This window comes from Mustela putorius, unplaced genomic scaffold (genome assembly GCF_011764305.1).
Source record: "Mustela putorius furo isolate JIRA1106 unplaced genomic scaffold, ASM1176430v1.1 tig00003869_pilon_pilon_pilon, whole genome shotgun sequence".
NCBI lineage: Eukaryota > Metazoa > Chordata > Mammalia > Carnivora > Mustelidae > Mustela > Mustela putorius.
In genome coordinates, this window is record NW_025422021.1 from 34,377,367 (window position 1) to 34,396,618 (window position 19,252).

General features: G+C 53.8%; 1 long non-coding RNA gene across 3 annotated transcripts in view; it reads right to left on the reverse strand.

The window, feature by feature from the left end:
* Positions 1-344: 344 nt before the first annotated feature.
* The window catches only part of LOC123387993, a 35,537-nt gene continuing 16,629 nt past the window's right edge, over positions 345-19,252 (reverse strand). The window contains exons 2-4 of one of the 3 annotated variants that reach the window (XR_006602518.1): positions 4,442-4,672; positions 1,867-1,978; positions 345-609 (exon numbers count right to left, since the gene is read on the reverse strand). This is a non-coding gene — a long non-coding RNA (uncharacterized LOC123387993). The other 2 variants (XR_006602519.1, XR_006602517.1) reach the window with 2 other exon arrangements.

Consider the following 19,252-nt stretch of genomic DNA (forward strand, 5'->3'; position numbering starts at 1 on the left):
GGACAAGAGCCCCCAGGATCTGGAGCCAGCCACGTGTTCGGTGGTGTTGACGTTCCTTTGCTGTTCATTGTCCACAGGTAACTCCGGTGTTTGCCACGGAGCCACAAAGAGGCACCAAGTCCACTGACCCAAGGTGACCAACCACAGAGCCCAAGGATACACAACTAGCTCACGAAGACCCCAATCCCTAACTCCTCCAGTATGGACTCCTTTCACATGCCTGCGATGGCCCTTTCGGGGAGAATCAACCCCATAATGTCTGGGAATTCAGAATCCCTGCCTCATCCTGGCACATTGATCCAACCCTCCATGGAGGAAGTGAGGAAACAAGCCTGTTTGGAAAAGTGAAAAGTATGACCAGCTTACACGTGAAGGCATTTTATGAGGCAGAAACCCACCCATTGAAAAAAAGGTTGTGGCCTGGCTGGAAGGACTTGGCTACACCAGTAAAATCTTCTTCTGTAGATTCCAGGGATCTGGAGGGTGGGTTATGGGATGATAGAATAAAGCAGATCCAGAGCTGGAGCAGGAGCAGGGGAATGACCTGGTCCCCCCCAATGAGGCAGGACTATAGGGAAGGTCAGATCCAGATCATAACTTGATGTCTCCCTGTGGAAAGATGGTTTCAGCAAGACAAAAAGGAGAAGGGGTCCCCTAAATTCCAAGCAGCAGGGTTTGTTGCAGGCTCAGAAGCTGTCCAGATAGCTGCCAGAAATGAGTAGAGGCGTTTCGTGGGCTATGCCAGAGTCATGGTCTTACTTAACCTATCAATCAATGCATAGGGTACAGTGTGTATCAAGTACCAAGTCAGTTCCACAAATCAGAATGTTAAGGTAGGATTGCACACACATATGGCCTGTGACTGGCAAAATGACACTTCACTTATAAAACCAGCCTTGAACTCAAGAGCAGGGATTCTCAACTTGAGTATCTGTGAACCATCTGAAATCCCTTGCAAAATGTATGCTTGGATTTTCGTGGAGGGAGTAGGCAGAGTTTTCATCAGGTTTTGAAAGGAGTTTGTGACTCAATACATTTTAGAAGTTAAGAAACAAGGATGTGGGGACCAGTAAACTAATGGCTGAGCAGATGGCTGTGGTCATGGAGTTGATTGTAGGTAGCCAGTGCAATCAGGGAGAATGACCTTCCTGGGCTTCATCTGTTATAACCATGGGTGCTCTTTGCCAACATTATCTCATGCATCCTTATAACAGTGCTTTTAATTAGCCCTGTCCCAGAGGGATCAATAACAACCCCAAGGCTATGACATTGGCAAGTGATAAAGCTGGGATTTGAGCCCACACCTGCCTTATTCCAGAGGTCACATGCTGAAGCCAGCATCAGATGTCTTCTCACCAGTATGGCCTTGGCCGACACATCTAGTCCTTACTAGATGGACCTTACTTACAGACCAAGTGGGAACACTGTCAGAGAAGAGTGGCCACCTGGTGTGAATGCTCACAACCTCATCACTGCAAAGACCAATCAGATGTTCTTTCAGACTCACCTGTCCTCATTACCCCAGCCAGCCAAGCCCCCTGCAGCCTCCCCCTGCCAGCACTCATATTACGGGACTTCTTCGTGCTGAGGAGGCTGCTCTGTCCTCAGCCCACCTGGCCCCAGGTGGGCAGCTCTGCCATAGCTCTGCTCTGGCCAGCTCCAGCTTGTGGGGCCAAGTCACCACCTTTAGCCACCTCAGGAATCTGGGTCCCCATGTAGATCTGCATTCTGCTTCCCTTGCTCTCTGCCCAAGCCACCCAACTGGACTGACTCCTGCCTGCTGGTTCAGTCCCAGGAAGCTCCAGCTTCTCCATCTGCTGGCCTGAATTTGCACCCTGGTCTAGAGTCTTGCCACTATACACACACCCTCGCCAGCATTGACTCCACCAGACCCCGCTGCCCTCTGGACACATCATGCTTCCTTCCAGATGGAGTTCCTCCCAGAGCCTCCAGCTGGCTCTGCTGTTCTCACCAGCACCTGCAGGTTAGAAACATCATGTCCTTAAAGTTCGTGAAATGAGCTCTTCGTACAGAAATGCATCATGTTAGCAATCAAGAAATTAATGCCAAAAGCTGAATTAGGCTTTATTATTATTTTTAAGTTCATTCTAAAAACCTTGTGTCATAGGCCTACATTGTTAAAAGCCCTCCATCCTGCAGAGGAGAGAGTGGCATATCCGTGCACTGCAGGACTGCCCAGCGCACCCAGAGCTCCTTGCTGATGTCAGTAGGAAATATCGATACTGAGGTGCCCAGTGGGAATACATCTGATAGCAAATGGAAAGAATCCACTTATTTGAAATTATAGCAAAATGTTGTAATTCCACTTTCATTGGACTGCATTTTTCTTGACATTGGTTTTTTTCCATGGCTTTTCTCTGGAGGGAAGTTAGGAATATTTTCCAATATTTAATAAGGAATCATCCCCTTCTTAGAGACATCCTTGTGTTTCAAATCTGGTGTTTGTCCTCAATTGAACAGATGGGATTTTCCATTAGATCCTGTAGAGAAAACTTGGAATCCGTGTGTCTATAATGAGTCTTGAAATCCTACCTCTCCTGATAACACCGTCACTCAGCTAGGTGGTTAGCAAACACATTTATAGCCTTGAGCATGCCCCAGGCATGGTTCTAAACACTGTAAATAGTAAATCCTACATCCCTATATACAGAGGCATGGTTCCATAGAGTTAAGTCTGTGAAGATGGGGTTCTACGTGTCCTTTAAAATTTTCTAGAACTAAAATTTTCTTAATTTTATGCTATCTCAAGGAAAAAAAAAAAAGATGTGTACAATGCTATGGTGAGAAGTTAACAGGATAGGAAAGGGGGAGTGACAAGTGACAGCTAATGACTTTCTTTTGGCAGACCACAAATGAGAACATTTTGGAGTCAGAGTGGTGACATTTGCACAGCTTGGTGAATATTATAAAAATGCACACACAATTGATTTGTATAGTTGGAAAGGGTACTTTTTCTAGAATGTGAATTTTATCTCGATTTAAAAAAAAAAAAAAAACAGGATAAGAAGAGAAGGAAAACACCAGTTGCCCTCCTTTTCATGGTTCTCATTGCTCACACTCCAAACTGGCCATGAGTTCTTCCCCTCTTGTCTCAGACTCAGATGGAGAGGGAAGAAATGATAATTGAAGAAAGAGAAAAAAGAAGGTATGACAATGTTGCAAGAGTAACCAGAACGACCGTCACCTCTTGGACTTGGGGAACATTTGAGGAGAATGTGAGCATCCGGGTCCCTCTGCCTGGCCCCAAGCCCTGCCTTGCAGATTTTGCATTCAGCAGCCTTCACCAAGTCGCCGCCAAGCCGGGCTGATGGATCTGCCTGGGTGCTAGAGTTGAGGCAGTGAGGACAGGCAAGAGACAAGCAGATAAACAGAACAGTGTCCACAACCTGAGATGCATGACCTTCAGGAAGAGAAAAGTGGGGAGGGAGGAGCCCAATACAGGAGACACTGCCGAGACAGAGGCCGAGCTCAGAGTGGAAGGACCAATGGGTTCTGCTGGGGACTCAGGAAATCTTTCCAAACCAGGTGCATTTGAGCAGGGTCTTGAAGGATGATTAGAAGTCCACCAGAGGAGGACAGATGGACCCAGGCAGAGGGCGCACTGGAGAACAGGGGTCAGAAATGACGGTATAAGTAGAACATCAATGCACGATGGTGGAGGAGGTTGGAAAGGACCAGCCGAGATGGACTCGTGCACCATGCTGGGAAGGGGATCCAATTGAAGGCTTTCAGAAGGTTGGTCTGAGAATAACCACACTGGAGATGGCACAGATACTGGTCCAAGGACGAGAGAACAAGATGCCAAGGGAGAAGACTCAGTCCGGGTCACTGCTGGGACTTCTGTCTTCACGACAGGAATCCCTTTTTGGAAACGCTGAGTTCCCCATGGCCATGGAGACATCCTGAGTCATGTGTGGGACTGGAGCTCAGGTAACAGGAAAGCCTGCTCAGAAACAGTGGGGTTCAGCCTTCCTGGAGAACAGAGGCTGTGGTAAGGAGAGTGGGAAGAGGGCTCAGGACGGACCCCTGGGGGATGGAGAGAAGAGGACAGTCCACAAAGGAACTGAGAACAGGAGAAGGAACATACCCAGGCAATGAGGACAGGTAGAGAAGTGGTGGGAGGGAAGACCCTGAAAGTGGTCATCCAGAAAGGCAGAGCTCCAAGAAGGTCACATCAAATGTGATGGCGAGGTGCTCTTGTCTAGGCTGAATGCTGTCCCCAGTGCTAAGACCAGCTCTCATCCTGCGTGCTTCCAAATACACTATGACTCCTCCTAGAAAAAGAGCTCAGCCTCAACTTCCTCAGGCGAAAGGATGAGGCCCAGACAGATTCCTCACCTGTCAAACATGGGCCCTGAGCCATGGACGGACGCCGCACTCCCCCCCACCCCCACACGCTTGCTCTCTTCCTTCTGCTCACCTTGCCCAGAGTCTATGTTCTTGAGCCAAGCTTGTGCTCCTGACTCCAGCTGTGGAGGACACCCCGGAACGGAGAGCTGCCATGCCAAGTGGCTCATGGCCACAGAGAAGGCTCTTACAGATAGCATTCTTCATGGGCCTGAGCGGCCTCCCCAGCACACTCACAGAAAATGCTTTCTGGGGGCCTTTTGTGAATACAGGATTTTCTGCATCTGGCAAAGGATCTGTTGATCTAAAAAAAAAAAAAAAAAAAAAAATGAGCCATCGCATGAGAATGAGAAGTGTATGTGGTTACGTGATATGGATAATGTAGCCATCACATGCACACACGCACGCGAGCCGTGACCCTCCAGCTACTCCTTGCTAAGCTCCAGCGGCGGACTCTGCAGCTCTGGCCTGGATTCTTACTCTTCAAGGCTCCCAGGATCCCAGGCCATCTGAGCCAAAATCATTCCGTATTTAAAGCCTCATTTACTATTTGAACAAATTGGTTAGACTTCATTCTGAAGCTTTAATCAGATCCCCCACTTAAATGCATTCTTTATCTGAAGATTTCTACAAGGCTCAAATCTGCCAGAGAACTTTCCAAAATGGAGGTCTCCCGCCTGCCCTGTGGGCTCAGGAGCGATGGGTGGTTGGAAGGACCAGCACCCTTGCAGCTCCTTTCTCTGGGTGTTTGCCATGCAAAAGGGGAGGCAGCTCCAGTCCCCCTTGAGAGCCTCCACTGAACCAGCTTCTTTAGGCGAGCAGACCGTGGACACTGGTCCCTGGTTCTAGGGAGCTCCTGTGACCTGAGCATGGGTGATCAACTTCACCTAGGCTACCCCAGGAGCTCTCAAAGACTCCCAGCAGGCATGTGACATCCAGAAGATTCTGACTCAGTTCGTCTGGTGGAATTCTGGAGACCAGTTTTATTTTTAAATAAATGGCCCATTTGTCCATCCAGGTGATACTCTGATACAAGGTGTCCAGGAAAAGTGGTTGCGACCCAAGCCATGACCGCTGGCCTTGTCTGGGGCCCCAGCACCTCCTCTATCACATCAGCAAGACAGAAGGTGACATCAGGGTGCCCGTGTAAATCACAGTTTCCAGCCACCTGCCAGTCTGGGGGCTGATTCCATTACAGTGGGAATCCACACACCCCACAAAAGAGCTGACATGACTTGTCCAACACCCCCAAAGTGTTTACAATGAAATAGTAAAATAGTGAAATCATTGAAAATAATTTTCTCCTTCCTGGCTCAGAAGGTCAGCGGCCTGGTGGAAATTCCTGAGATTATGAGAAAGCTACATCCAGAAGCAAAAACCAGAAGGGGGGCCCCAGCGGCGCCATGAAGCCCCAGGCAGGTGGCAAACCACTTCCTTGGGAGCAGAGCTCTGAACAGACTGGGTGGATTCACACAACAGCTATTTTTTTCTCATTCAGTTCTGGAGGCCAGAAGTCCAAAATCAGGTGTTGGCAGGGTCATGCTCTCTAGGGTCACGGGGACAATCCTCCATGTGTCTTCTTGACCTGGGGAGGCTCCGGCCATTCCCTGGCTTGTAGCTGCCTCCCTCCTACCTCTCCACATGGTCTTCTTCTCTGCACATCCATTTGTTCTCTCCTTTTCCCATAAAGACACCAGTCCTAGGGTTTAGGGCCCACCCTCATGAGGGATAACCTCTTCTCAAGTTCCTGAAGTAATCGTGTCTGCAAACAACCTAATTTCAAATAAGGCCAGCTTCCCTGGCACCAGGGGTTGGGATACGGGTGCATTTTTTGGCAGGGTGGGGCAGAGGCACTATCCAACCAGCTGTCGGGGCGGTGCAGGGGATGACCATGCTACCCCTATTTTAGAGATGAAGACATAAGAAGAAAAGCTCAGTAGCTGATACAAGCACACATCTGGCAAGAAGCAAGCTCAGAGCAGTGGTGTGTGCGAGTGTGAGGGTGTGTGATTTCTGGAGAAAGAGAGAGATGGCTTTGATTTCTGATTCTACCCCAGAGCAAAACGGAATACCCAGAAATGGCCATGGTGTTGAGGCTTCTAGAACCGGGGTGCTTGGGTCTTAACTGTCTATCCCTAGCCATAGAGTGGCCCACGGTAGGCAGCTGCCCACCCAACCCCAGTCTGTGCCGCTGGCATGAGAGACAGCCACCGTGCCATGGAAGGACACGGTTTCAACAAACACGCTCGCTGGCTTTTCACCCTGAGTGAGCAAGGACGCTTCCCATGCTAATTAACAAAGACTCACTGGCAAGGGTCTCACCTGGGGCTCACGAGGCAGCCTTAATTTATGAGGATTGATCATAAATCCTGATTTAATGGGACTCATTCCTCAGCTTGTGGGGAATATGTCAGCTGCCATGAGCCTCAGGGGGCTCCGCGCTCCTCCTCCGGTGAGTCGAGCCGGATGCTCGGCGAGGAGGAGCCTGAATCAACCTCTGGAAAAAATTACAGAAATCCAGGAAGAGACATCTGTGATTCCAGACCATTGATCCAAGACTGAAGGAATGACAGCCGAAAACATGGCTGGGACAGGACGCTGCCTCAGCTGACGCTTGCCCCTGACTTAGAGGAAGAGGGAGGCGGCGGGGAGAGGACAATACGGAATGTTAATTAACCTGCCAAGTGGATAATCCGTCACCTGCGTTTCAGAGCCTAGCAGAGAATGGCGCGGGGACAAAGGAGAGGGGTCCCTAGAGCCGAGAGCACGTAGAAGCCGTCCCCGGGACGTAGGAACTCGAGACCTGAGAAATCAGGAGGCCAGCTAGAGGTCCAGCTCCCGACGACCCAGCTCAGCCCATCATGCCAGAAAAAAAGGCTTCCCATTTTGTGAGCTGCAGAGATGCCCCCGTGACTATGACCAACACCAACTAGGACTGTTTTTTTCCACCAGGTGGGTGGGCTCAGATTGCCATAGCAAGGGGGTCAGGGAAAGTTGGTCGGGCAGAGGGGTGTCAAATAGGACCTAGGGGTCAATGAAAGGGGTACAGTTTCTTCTGCCAAGACACCCAAGCACGAGGAAGCAAAGGGCCCAGAAACTGGTTTATAATGCATTAGAGCTAGCGTCTAATCCTACTACATGAATGTTCCAGAAATGTAAACACACTGGAATGATATTTACCTGCAACATCTAATATTGTTGGTGTGGTTGCCTATTTGTAGAGCTTCTCAGCTGGCCAACACGCAGGCCCCAGGGAACCCGCATCTGACCGGCTCCTATGGGTGTGTCCTAGGACCGTCTCTCCCGGCCCCTCACTCAGCTCCCCAACCACACACAGACAGATGACCCACAGAGTCTAATCTCCACCCCAGATCTGGCCGCACGTGTCTGACTCTGTAGATGGAGCTGATCCTCTTCTGCTTCCTGTCACCTGGAAACATGTCCCGGCGGTCTCTGGCAGGGCAAGCAGACCTACCTTCTGTCCAGCCCCAGGGAAGGGACCACCACTGCCCCTCAGGTCTCAGGCTGGCCCCGTCTCCACTTAATCCCATTTGTCTTCCCTTCTTAATGTCTTGACTCATTTGATCCTTTTCTCCCAATTGCCCTGTCCCAGCTAAGGTCCTCCCCTGCCTCTGGTGGAGCCTGAGACAATCAGCTCCTCCCTTCCCTCTCACACTGGCTTCCACCAGGGCCAGCCACGCAGCTCCCTGAGCCCCCTCCACCACCTCTCAGCCTACGCAAGGAGGCCCAAGTCCTGGCATGACCTGCCGGCCTTCCACAGTCCCACGTCTCCACCGTCTCCACCACCACATCAACACTATGCCCTAGAAATGCAAAGCCAGCCCAGTTCCGGTCCAGTGCCCACCCCTGTGCTGAGTCCCCAGGCCACACCCCTCCTCACCACGAGCCTGACCATCCTTTAAAAACCCTTTCCAACAAGGTGTCCATATAGCCTCCTCTGACAGCTCCCACCTCACAGGGTCAGTTCATTCCCGCCGCTCTCTGCCCTTCGTGCCCCTCCCCCTCTCAAGCCTGTCACGGGCCATGCCCCGCCCCACCATAGCTGTCTGCATGCCTCTGTCCCTTCCATACCACGGCTGGGAGCTCCTCGAGGGGCACCTGTCTCATACCTTTCCAAATCCCAGAGCCCACTGCTCTGCTTGTCATGGGTGTGTGGGTCACAGCCCCCGTCCCGCCTCAGAAACACGTCGTGCCGACAGTACTGACCTTAAACATGATGTGACAAGAAGGGTGTTTCAGCTCTGTAGGCTCCCTCCAAACCCCACAACCCCGGTCAAGCCATGAGAACAGACCAACCCAAAGTGACAAATGGATGAGTCACAATCCCCACCCCCCTGCCACCCAGGCAGAAGTCAACAACACGGAGACAATGTCCACGGTGAGCCTGGACTCTTGGTCTGTGGCCACGAGGGATTTCTGTACTTTGGGACGAGCTGACGATGAGGACTCTCAGGCTCAGGGTAGAGGCCATGAAGGCGCAGCCACCCTCCACCCCCTGCCCGGGCCCCACCAGTCTGCAGCCCAAAGGCACGTGGCCGGTTCAGGAGTGACTCCTGGAAAGCCACTCCCTACCTAAAATCACCCTGTGCTCCCCTCTGTCCTTAGGAAGAAACCCAGAGTCTGCGCTCAGTCTGGAAGACTGGTTGGTGTGGCCCCTCTCTGCTCCACCGTCCTCACCGCGGGCAGCCACGCTGCACCCCTTCTGCCCCTCCACCACCCCCTTCTCTGCTTCGTTGGCCTGCCCTCGCCCAGGCCCACGTGTCCTCTTGGACTCTTGAGGCTTCTTCTTGAATCCTCCTCGGAGCAGCCGCCCTGGCCCCCAGGAAACGAGCGTCCCTCCAGTGGGGGCTTCGTCACAACACCAATGGTCATCCCCAGTTATGAGGTCTTGCCTGTGGACCGCCGCGCCCATTGAACCCCGAGCCCTGGGCAGACAGGGGTCGCAGGCAGTCCAGGCAGATCCAGGGCCCAGCAGCCCCTCACTGAGAGAATGGAGGCAGGAGCCTGCCTGTGGCTCAGCGTCTCGGAGAGACCGTGTAGACTCTGATGCCCCATACACAGGGATCTGAGGCAGGTCTTCGTGAAAGCCCATTGACAGACAGCAGAGCCTCCGTCCCCGTCAATCTGCCGATAAAGACACCCCCTGGGAAGGCCATCAGGATCCCACAAGACAGCACGTTGGAGGAGCCAAGGGCCTTGTGTGGCACAGAGTAGGCTGCTCATTATCCCTCATGTTTTAAAGATATGGGCCAGCCGGCAGTGGGTGTTGTTCAAATCCCTTCCCAACCCAATTTCATTGCTGTCCCTCTCCCGCCCCCATGAGAGGGCTTCGTGTTTTATCTCCACCTGAGGCTGCCGGAAACAGTCCATTTAAAAAAAAAAAAAAATGTTAACCTTCTACTTTTCCCACACATCCTGAGTTCCAAAAAAATATCATAACAATACGTTTGGAAGCTAATGTTTCTTTTTCCGCCGTTAGAAAATACAAGGTAAATGGTAAAACTACCCCGAGGTGAAGGACGCCCCTTTGGGGACGTTGCCCGGGGAAGGCGGTGGTCAGAGGAAGGAGCACAAGAGGAAGTGGATCAGAACAGACAATAGAAGGGGAGAAAATAAAACCACGAAGATCAGCCCTCCATCCCGCCTTTGTCTTTTTTTTTTTTTTTTTTTTTTTTTTTTTTTTTTTTGTCAGAGAGATCACAAGTAGGCAGAGAGAGAAGGAGAAGCAGACTCCCCACTGAGTAGGGAGCCTGATGCTGGGCTCGATCCCAGGACCCTGAGATCATGACCTGAGCTGAAGGCAGAGGCTTAACCCACTGAGCCACCCAGACACCCCATACCTTTGCTTTTAAACTTACCCTGGTCAGGGACTCCTGGGTGGCTCAGTTGTTAAGCATCTGCCTTTGACCCAAGTCATAAGCCCAGGGTCCTGGGACCAAGTTCCACATCCCGCTCCATGCTCAGCGGGGAGCCCGCTTCTCCCTCTGCCTGCCGCTTCCCCTGCTTATATTCATTCTCTCTCCAACAAACAAATCTTTTTTTAAAAAAGAAAAATTGAAAAAAATAAACGTACCCTGGTCAAATTATAAACAGACAAAAATCCTTTCCTTCGTGATAATGATTGATAATGACGTGAAATGATGGGAAAGGCATGCTTCACTGTAGCGAAGACAAATGCTCATCAGGGAAAACAACGTGCAGAAAGGCCAAGAGACTGAGATCCCCCGAAACAATGAGCAACAGAGGCGAGGCCTTGAAGAGGGACCCCGGGGCCTGGCACCACCTTGCCCAGCAAGGAAGGTAGAGTCACACAGCAGTTTGCGCCAGAAAAGGATGCAGAAAGTGGAGAGAACAGAGCTGTGCGAGGGAGACGTGTCACGGCTCTGTGTTGGGGTGCTGGAGAGTTCGGGATGGATTGTTGGGATGTGAGGGGGCGTTGTGATAGCGATAAAGAAACATCTGGCGACCTCCCTCTCTATAAGGGTCAGAACCGCCCTGCTATGCAGTGTGAGCTGACCTGCCCATGGCACTCTGTGGGTTCATTGCCATGACCAGCCACTAATCCAAGCCAGGCCTGAACCTGTTTTTTCTGAGCAGAGTCGGGGTGCAGATCATGGGAGCAGAAGGAACATTGGGGTCCTTGCTTCTAACCCCAAGGTTAGGGAGCTCAGGGTCAGAGTCTCGGGCCCCCAAGCACACTGGGCCAGGGCCCCGCAGACAGACCCCGCTGCCTGACTTCTGAACTCAGAGGGTCAAAGAAGGAATCACTCTACTTGCTCTGCCCAGAGCCACTGGCTTAGCAAAATACCTAAGAGAGGGTTTTCACCATCAAGTCCACCACAAAGCCTATCCCAGATTCCAGAAAAACAGCTTTCTGTCAGGTCTGGGTCCCCAATGCACCACTGCCAAGCTGAAGGTCAGGCTGAGGACCCCAGCCCCTGGACTCTGGAGAAGGCAGGCAGGACCACGGGGGACATGGATACACCCAGCTCCATAGGTGGTTAGAACAAGCTCTCATTTTGGGCAAGCTCAGCAGAGCAGACCCTGATCTAGCCAGAACACCCCAACTTCTCTGTGAGGCTGAGTGTTGTAGGTCGAATGGTGGCCCCCCAAACACTGTGTCTACATGCTGTAATCAGAATGAGACCGAATTTGGGAAAGGGGTCTTTGCAGCTTCCCTGGCGCCCTGTTCCTGCAGACACTGATTCCCTTCACCTCCTGCTCGCAGGGAGACCCCCTCAGCTACACCCAGACGCTGGGGGTTTGAAGCCTCCCTACCCACTCCAGATTGGAGACTACCAACATCCCAGCCAGCCCGAGGCTGCGGGGGGTGGGGGTCCCGGGACACAAGGACATAAGGGTTCAGCACTGAACCGAGCAAGCAAACCGAGACACTCTTCACCCTCCCTGCACCATTCGTAGGAGGTCCAGACTCCCAGTGTCTGAGAGAAAGTCTGCCCAGAGAGTCACCTGCTCTGGGTCACCCAGACAACCTGATCCACAAGACATAAGCCCTCACTGGGGGTCACCCGCTGCTGTCTCCCCGGCACCCACACCCCATAACTAGCATTGGTGGCATCAAGAGGACAGAGGTAAAAAAAAAAAAAAAAAAAAAAAAGGGCAGCCAGCATTTCCTCTGCACTCATCTGGAGACTTCTGTTTTCTGGGGTCCCGCCCAACACCGTTATCTTCTTATTGACATTGGCTCTTGGTAGCCACCAGCTGCCAGTCAGCACAGGGAAAGCCCTGGACACAGCTGCTGCTCCCAATGACTTTCCCACCAATGTCCCCTGAATGTGGCATTGGGGAAAAGACCAGCACCTGCTTTGCACAATCCTGCCTCCTTCACAGGGGAGTGGGCAGACCCGCTCTAAGGGTGGAGAGTTACAGACATGTAGGTGTGGGGAGCGTACAGGGAGGGCCACACCCGGAGGGACCACAGGCCAAAGAAGGTCTGAACCATCCCTTCCTCTGATCCCAGCACTGTAAGCCTGTCCCCAGGGTGGCTTGCCTCAATTCCCATCATATGACACCAGTTCCCTCTCCTCAACAAATGAGCACACACTTCTTTTAGCCTGGCCACACCCCTCAAGCTAAGGGTTTACCTCCTTGGACCTTCCATGGAGATAGGATCTACACCTTTAGTCACCCCTTGGCCTCCAGGGTTCCTTAGCAAGGATGGACCCCAACAGTCACTTCTCCCTGGATTTGTGGCTGGAGGTCCCTGTCTTTCTGGAGAAGTGCCGTTAGCCCCTCCTAAGGCAGCTTTTGGGTCTGAACATGGAACCTCACGTTAGGCTGGAGAAACCCTTGCCCTGTGCCCCTGCTGACTGAGACCCCCAGGCCACCCTAAGGGACAAAGAGGACAGAATGGGGACTCAAAGTGCATCCAGGTAAATGCTCAAGTTCTACAGCCAGGAAAACAGAGTGAAAACTGATAGGTGCCCTTCGTGTCAAGTAGCCCAGTCACTCTACTCTCAAACGTGTCACCCCGTTGAGGAATAACTTAGGATCCTTGGCATTTGTGGGTTTCAAGGTCGAGGTTTGACCAGCCTACACAAGAAGGAATCTGTCACCTTGCCAAGCATCCATCCGCCCCTGGCAGTGGGGGCTGGTGGCCAAGGTCCTCCCTCAGCGGGCAATGGGTCTGATCTCAGGTGACTGTGGCCCCAGGGTGGCTTAGTCCCCTCCTGTCTCACAGGCTGTGGCCCTGGGGGAGCAGGCGTGGTTCCTGGGATGCTCCTGGGGAGCACAGGAGACATCAGAGCACTGGGGACAGACGTCATGTCTCGCAAGTGCAGAACATCAGCCCCACTCTCACACCCATTTTGCAGATGAGAAAGCTTGAGACTCAAAGGTGTGAAATCACTTTATCAAGTTTTATCACCCAGTAGGGTGACTTGGGTGTCCTGACTCCTATTCCAGAACTTGCTCGATGATCTAACAAATGTTCTTCCCAAGCAGATGTGAGCCAGGCCCAGGTTCCGGCGTAGGGGGGCACGACAATGAGCAAGAGGAGGGGAAGCTCCTGCCCTTGGAGGCTGCTGTCTCAGTCGGGAGGAGGGGCACTGACTGGACATGAGACAGCAGGTCGGGCAGGGGTAACAAGACATTGGGCAGGTGCAGGATATCCAGGAAGATGCCTCATCTGCAACCTGGAAGGTCTCAAACATTCCTTAAGCTGAGAGAAGCTTGCACTGACCCCCCAAAAATCTGACATAGGATTGCAAAAAGTAGAACTAATCTAAACAGCTCTCTAGCTGAAATAGGAGAATGGTGCTGTCGGTGCCCCTTCCTTGTCCTCCAGCCCATCCCTCACCCCCAGCCTCTGAGGCCCATCTGGGGAACACGACGATATGTGGACCCTAGAGGGAGATTCAGTCCCATGGCTGGGACTCTTCTCAGCTTGGGCTCTGGTTCCTCCACAGCACCCCCAACACCAGCTGCTCACTGAGAGCCTGGCCAGGCGGAACTGGAAGGCCAGTGGTGCCTGAGACCCTACACCATGCAGGCCAGCCTTCAGGTGCTGGCCAGATTCCCTAAGTGAGACCATCAGGGCTGCCCCCCTCCCACCTTTTCACCCACTCCAGGTGCTTCTGTGTTAGGAGCTGAGATCCTGGCACCCCGAGGGAAGGGGGCCACCTCCAGGGTGCTTTCCTGGAAACTGATGGTGGTGACAAATGGCCCTCAGTCTAGAAGGCTCCACTGCCCATAATGGTGAGCACCCAGGCCAGGCCACATTAGCAGGGTCCTGAGAAGGGGGACTGCCCAGACCGCCTCCCCCAGCCTCTATTCACATACTCAATACTTTCCTGCCGTGGAGACAGAGCCAGACAAGGGACAACAGGGTAGGCAGGGATGGTTTCTGAGCAATGGGGAGCAGGGTCCCTCGGGACACACAGGAAGCCTTGGATTCTGCATTCGCTGGAAGGGCCCCGAGAGCTCCCCCCGCTCTGTCTTCCCCACAGGTATCCACCACCAAGAAGAAGCCCACCCTCCCTGAGGGCCCGCCCTGCCCGCTTCTGCTCATAGGTTTGTGTAAACGTCCCTAACCCATGGGGCTGGCTTCTCTCACCTCCTCTGCCCTCCTGCCTCCAGGCTGTACTATTCAGTTCCGGCTCCTTTCTGGGCTCTCACGAAGTGCTCTCTTGAGAATGGGCGCTGAATTGGATTAAGAAGCTGGAAACAGTTACAGGGAAATCAGCATCAGGAAGCCTGGTCCCAACCGCACTGCTTTCCAGCTACAAACAAAAGGGGAGGCTGCCGTCGACAGCCCCAGGGCTAGGGAGGCAGAAAGCCAAGCAAGGCACCCGTGTCTCTGCCTGCACAGGGGATGCTCATGCCGGGCCCCCAGCTGCCTGGTTGGCCTTGTTTTCCCTGATGGGATGGGATGTCGCCCCTCTCGGTGACCCCACTCACCCAGGCTCACAGCCCACTTCCTGCCGCACACCCCCAATTCCAGCGACTGGGACCTCCACGTGGCATGATTCCGGGGCACCTTTCGTGTCATGGGGTGAATGGTGGCACCTGAGAGTGGGTCTGTATTTGCCTCCCCATGATGCCCCAACCACCCCCCACCTGGGCCCCGTAAGGGCAAGAATCTCATCTCATTCACCTTGTGCCCCAATACCTACCTGTGCTTGGCACGCAGTGGGAGCTCAGCAGGGCTCACCCTGGACCCCTGGCACCCAACATTTCTATTGTGGAACTCCTCTGACTTCTACCAGGAGCCACCAGCCCCAGGCTGCATCCTCTGAGAACTTATGGGTCTCCCTGAGGACAGAGGGCGGTGGTTGCCTTCACGCTGCACTTAAAAGCTCCGTCAGAGTCTGGGACAGTGAGCTGTGGAATAGCGTAGCAACATCCTAGGGGCACGTCAAGCCCTAGACTCCCCGTCCTGAGCTCAGCACCCACAAATCCACCACAGTCCCTCCTCACCCCCTACATACAGTAGCTAATAAGGCAAAGTCACCAAATGGAATAAAAAAAAATATATATATTAAAATAGGAACGTATCTGAGGCCAAAACCACCCAGAGGAAGTTTAAGATAAAGCTGGAGAGCATGTCCGAGGTTTCCAGTTCTGGCAGACAGAATTGCCACGGGTCAAGAAGGTTCAACTTTAGACACGAGGAGGCAACCAGCACACGGTGCCCTCATCCACCCCTGTCTCCTCCTCCCCAGCAGGCCCCCGGGTGGTTTCCAAGTTTTCAGCCTCCCACTTCTTCTCCAGAACCTGCTCCCCAACCCACACCAGGCAGGCCAGTAGCAGCCTCCAGGGCAGTATTCCCAAGGTTCCCCACATCCACGGGATGTGGAGTGACTGACTCTCAAGGCTGGGAGCTCAACCCCATGTCAAGCACATCTCTGCACAGTCCAAGATAGTGGGTGAACACCTCCTCTTGGATGCCCCTTTTGACTGGGACGTCATCACCACTAATTCACATTAGCTACTGATGACCCAGGACCTCTCTACACTGAGCCAGCCTCCGGCTTCCCGCCCTGGACCCCTTCATCTGGGAGCACACAGAATGAGTCGAACCCACGTACAGACGTACTGCCTCCAGGCTGCCCTCTCATTCCCTGACCAGTGCTGCCCATCCAGCTTGGCACGCTGGGCCTGTCCCCTGCCCTCTTCACGTCCAGCCTAGGACCCAGGGCCACCTTGCAGATGCGATCTAAACCGCACACGGCTCCAGGGAGTCCATGCCTTGACGTGATGGGCTATTTCCGTCTGGAGGCCTGGGGACATCGGAGCAGCCACTCCGATGTCCTGACTTGCTCTATATTTACCACCTGGTGCCCCCCACATCACTTTCAGATGAGCAGCTTGGAAACCAGCTCTCCCAGCTGTCCTTACCCAGCTGGGCTTTTCTGTGCCTTAGCCTAAGACTTTGAAATAACCCCTGCTGCCTATTTCTCAAGATATCCGAGTATCTTATCCTGAAGACACACGCAGACCAAACGGAGAAGCTGGCCATGTCTAAAGGAAAGACACCGCCAATCCCTCCAACTCCTGGAAATGAGATCCTCAGTACATTTGAGCAAGCTTTTGCACAGAGCCTTCTAGAAGACTGTGCAAGAAAAAGAAGCATGACAGGTTTCCTCTGACAGCTAAAAGGAGGCCTCGTGGGCCTTGAGTCAGGACCCACTTTTTTGTGGCAGGAATTTGGAGAAAAGTCTGTGTCACCTATCTGCTGATGTGAGCACCATTAGGTCACATCATGGGGGAAATCGGTTACAGCGGGGCTCTCCATGGTGGCTCTTCTCCTAATCAGACGAGGGGAGGAGAAGCCGTCTGGCGCTCACGCTGGGATGCAGAGGCAGCCCCCACGAAGCTACATTTCAGCAGTTCAGAGCACTGTGTGGTCCAGCCAGCCGGGATGTTCTGGACCCGGAGACACTTCCAGCAAACTGAACGCCCAAAACAGCCCGTGTCATGGGAGAGGGTACACAGGCGGTTGCTGGAATTTGCACCTTGTGACGCCGACAGCAGGTTGGAGGAGAGGGGAATGGGGCAGGGTCAGAGGGTACCATGTGCGTGACTTGGACCAGAAGATGCGGGCTCTGCGCCCCAGCCGGAGCAGCCTCCCACTGCGGGGCATCTCTGCAGCCAAGCACAAAGCCCACCCTGTGGAGGGTGAGCCACAGGGACAGAGAGGTGCCTCAAGGGGCCAGGGAGGGAGACCCAGGTGCCTGTCCCACACTGGGAACTGGCCGCCGCTGAGCACACAGGCTCCAGGCCAGCCCTGCACCCCACCAGGCGGAGGCGTCTGGGCCCACGAATACCCCTCAGACCGCGTTGAAAAATGGATTCGATCCTAGCTCATCGGAGACACCCGTTTCCAACCTTTCTGCCTGGCTTCCACTGCCTCAGTCACAGTTTTCCTTTCTAGTTTGATTCTCATTTGCTTTTCTGAGTATCATTTCCTACTTATTTGTATTGTTTTTAGCCCTAGCTTACAAGTAATGTAAACAGGAAGCAGGGTGAGGAACGTCTCCACACTCAGCCCCTGGGCAGCCTTCCGTCCCCCTCCTCCCAGGATAAAGCCTCCAGCACCTCCCAGGGTGGGACCCCATGACCCTGAACTGCCCTTCTAGACCCGCCATGACTCCACTCCGTGAGAGGACATGGGTCCGGCCGGGGCTCGGGCACTTCCCGTCCCTGATCCTCAGTCCCCCAGTCTCTGAGAGGGACCCAGGTTTCACCTGGTGTCCGCCTGTGAGCTCAGGGACATGGGTCAGTCCTCATGGAAGCCTCCAGCCGCAGCTGCCGGCGGCCCCTATGGCTGAACCTGCCCTCACACCGAACCATCTCCCAGCCTCATCCATGCATAGGCGCACCTGCTGGGCGCTGAGCAGCACAAGGCAGAAAGAGCATGCATTTCGGACTTGGATTCTCAAAGCAGCACACCGCCTTCGGCCGCCTCCCCTTGTGCTCTCAGGCAATACCACTGTCTGAACCCCACTCCCCATCTGTGGTTGGAGGTGCCATCTGTTCCCCCTCGCAGCAGAACGAGATCCACCTGTGAACGTCCTGCCACAAGCCCTCTCGGGCTACATGCAGGAGGGGACACCCATCTTCACAACTGGATATCTAAAACAGGCTGCTTCCCATCCCTGCTGAGGGTGCCCTCCTGGGGTAGCCGATGAGACCCCGGGGGAAAGAGCTCAACCGGATGCACAGGAAAACAGAGGACACTTCCCCGCTCTTCCTGACCAGCGATGGCCGTAACCTCCTAGGGGCTCTAGGGGCTGTTCTTGCCCAGGCCTCTGAGCTCCGGCAGTGGGTGGGTGAGGGGCACCGTGTCCCTGGGAGGAGCTGTGAGGATGTAGGGAAGTGCGAAGGTCACAAAATCCAGGCCTGAAATATAAAGGCCATAGGACTATCAGAATGAAACTACGGCTGGTCAGAAGAGAAGGGAAAGATTCAAGAGAGGCCTTGGCCTCCGTGTCGGGTAGAAGAGAGGACAGAGAGGCCAGAAGTGGGGGGTGTGGAGCCCAGAATCATCAAGTCCCCGCGAGGCAAGCAGAGGCCCATTTCATATGGCCGGGGCCAACACCTTGGCCCACCTTTGGACCTTCAGACCTCTTACCGCTCTCTCTTCTTCCTTCAGAGAAGGGGAGTGCTCCCACCAGCCTCACTTGGTCACCTCTCTGCCCATCTTCAGAGGGTCCCATCAGTCCCCTGGTAAGACCCGCGGCTGTGCTGTCCCCTGTGGCCCCCTCCACCCCACCCCTCCTGCCAGCCCCGAGGTTATTGGCGCCGCTCCAGTCTCCCGCATGACTCCCTGCCCTCTGCAGCCCCTTCCTCTGGACCCCCGCCCACCCCATCGCAGCCTCTTGGAGTGCTCCTCCGAGCTTACACCAGATCCTTCCCCCCTCAACCCTGCTCCTCTCCTGTGTCCCTGAGATGATGGCAAAGCTCTCCACCTGTCTCAGAAATCATGGTGCACAAGCAAGACCCACGTCTAGCCCTCCCTCCTTGTGATGCTTGTCAGTGGCCACCACAACCAAGAGCCACAGTAGGCGTCAACATTAGGCATGACAGTTCCCTCAGTCCAGGGGGCTGAGTGTCCCAGCACCAGAGTGCTAGGGGGCATAGGTTTCCCCGGAAGCTCTGAGGCTTGCAGGGACCATCTTCCCTCTGCGACTGTGCCCTAATCTCCTCCTCTTACAAGGACTCTAGGCAGGTTCAATCAGGACCCACACCAAAGACCTCACTGTTGTACCTTCATGACCTCATTAAGGTCAGCAAAGACACTCACATTCTAAGGTTCTGGGGGTTATGGCTTCAACATCCAAACGAAGGGGAGTCACAGTGCAGCCCAGATCATACCCTCTAAATAGACATCTCCAGAGGC